This window comes from Babylonia areolata, chromosome 5 (genome assembly GCF_041734735.1).
Source record: "Babylonia areolata isolate BAREFJ2019XMU chromosome 5, ASM4173473v1, whole genome shotgun sequence".
In the NCBI taxonomy this organism is placed as follows: Eukaryota; Metazoa; Mollusca; class Gastropoda; order Neogastropoda; family Buccinidae; genus Babylonia; species Babylonia areolata.
The window spans coordinates 47400537-47403036 of record NC_134880.1 but is presented as its reverse complement, the minus strand read 5'-3'; the positions used below and the strand labels follow the sequence as shown (position 1 = coordinate 47403036).

At 40.6% G+C, this 2500-nt stretch overlaps 1 protein-coding gene across 1 annotated transcript in view; it reads right to left on the bottom strand.

Moving 5' to 3' along the window:
- Nucleotides 1-2500, bottom strand: part of LOC143282299 (uncharacterized) — a 132096-nt gene that overhangs the window by 129053 nt on the left and 543 nt on the right. The gene's annotated exons all lie outside the window — the stretch shown is intronic.

Below are 2500 nucleotides of genomic sequence, written 5' to 3'. Positions count from 1 at the left end.
TCAAGAAGGCATCAGATCTTGCGAACCGATCCATATCCGCTGCACCACGTCTACTTTTAACACACAAAAAGGGGAGGGAATCCTTTGCGAAAGCTACTTGATACACAAATGAAACTACTTGACATAAAATGAAACAGTAATGATATCGATCACTGTCTAAAAAAAGTTAGGTTTTTTTTTTTTTTTTTTTTTTTTTTTTTTTTTTTTTTTTTACCTTTCAGTCTTTTATTATATCGAGTTTAGGACTACATTAATTTTTCCCCGAGCTTTTGCGATGCATGTAACTCAATACAAAGCTAGTTTCGAGCAGGTTCAGCGTCAACAGAATGGCTTCTGAAACTTTTTTGGTTGGTGGTGTTGTTTTTTTTAGAAGAGTTTGCCAGTTTTTAATAGTCTGTTTCGGGAAAAAAAAAAAGTAGGAAAGACACAAAGAATGAATAAATAATTGGATGAATAAAATTAATGACTGAAGAGAGGAAGGAAAGAAAATGAAAATCAAAAGAGAAAAAGAAGGCGTAAAAAGCCAAAGAACATGAAATGGTTAACATAAACAGAAGGGAAAGAAACCAGAGATGGAAAAACAGTTAAGAAAGACAACAGAGGGAGGAAGAAATGCCTGTGGCCTGCAAACGCTTAACTCTCTCCATACGAACGGCGAAAGAGACGACGTTAACAGCGTTTCACCCCAGTTACCATCATCAAAATATTGCAAGCGGTAGGCTCTTATACTGAAGAGGTGAATGTTGACAAAGAATACCACAATTCTGACGACGGAAGCTAAAGGTTGGGTCATGCAGACACCCACTGGACATCCGAGGGGTCTGTGTAGAGGAGAAGAGAGGACTGGCCGTACTGAGTGAGTTAAAAAGTTCGCATTAGCGTTCGCTCTCTCTCTCTCTCTCTTTTTTTTTTTTTTTTTTTAATTCTTCCTTTATACGCATTGTTTACTCCACTTGCAAAGGGCCAAGGCCTATACAATTAATCCATCTTGAATCTTCAATCTCTCTGTCTGTCTGTCTGTCTGTCTGTCTGTCTGTCTGTCTGTCTGTCTGTCTGTCTGTCTCTCTCTCTCTCTCTCTCTCTCTCTCTCTCTCTTAGAATTGTAAATGCCTGTGGCCCGCAAACGCTTTAAAAAAGTTCGCATTAGCGTTCGCTCTCTCTCTCTCTCTCTCTCTCTCTCTCTTAGAATTGTAAATGCCTGTGGCCCGCAAACGCTTTAAAAAAGTTCGCATTAGCGTTCGCTCTCTCTCTCTCTCTCTCTCTCTCTCTCTCTCTCTCTCTCTCTCTCTCTCTCTCTGTGTCTCTCTGTCTCTGTCTCTGTCTGTCTGTCTCTGTCTCTCTCTGTCTCTCTCTCTGTCTCTCTCTCTCTTTCAAAGGAAGTGACCGAAAGTTGAACCTCCAGTCTGTTTGGAGTGTTTAGTTCACGCGAACTTCACAAAGCAAGCTGCACAGTGTAAAAAAAAAAAATAAATAAATAAAATAAATAAATAAAGAAGGTTGTTTATCTGTTTTGAAAGGAATCACGTGGTGCTGGTCTCTCAAAATACTTCAGCCTCATTGGTGTTCTGTTCCGTTTTTGTTACTGTGTGCTGTAAACATTTATTTTTTCTCTTCTTAACGCAAGACTGGAATTGAAAACACACACACACACACACGCACGCACGCACGCACGCACGCACACACACACACACACACACACAAACACACACACGCAGGCACACACACACACACGCACGCACGCACGCACACACACACACACACACACACACACACACACACACACACACACACACGTACATACACACACACACCAAAAAAACACACAGCACACACACACACACACACACACACACACACACACACACACACACACACACACACACACACACACACACACACACACACACACACACACACACACCTACAGAGAAATAGAGAGAGAGGAGAGAGACACAACGACAGAACGAACGAACGAAATTCTATTTTTAGAGGGTAAAGGAAATAAGCATGACTACTTTTTTTACATCCGGCCCTCTGGGCAAAAATTGAAAATTGAGAAAACTACATACATAAAAGCAAATTATTCGCGACAGCGAAAACCAAAAACAGCAGCAACAACACCAACAACAACAAACTACGAATCAGTGTAAGCGAGTACATCACATAATCATCTTCATCAATAACATACGTATTGTACATAGACATGTACAAATAGTACAGTAATTGCGGAGAAACAAGGAAAGAATGAAGAAACGGAATGAACAAGACAGAGACAGGGAGACAGAAAGAGAGACAAAGAGACAGATATTCTTCAACAACATTCAAACATTCAAAACAAATGTCCATCTATTTTTTTCCCCCCCATCCATTTTTCTGTCTTTTTTTCTGTCTGTCCTGTTTCTCTGCCTACCTGCTTTTGTCTCTCTGTCTCTTGTTTGTCTTCCCCTCTGTCTGTCTGTCTGTCTGTCTGTCTGTCTGTCTGTCTCTCTTTCTCTGTCTG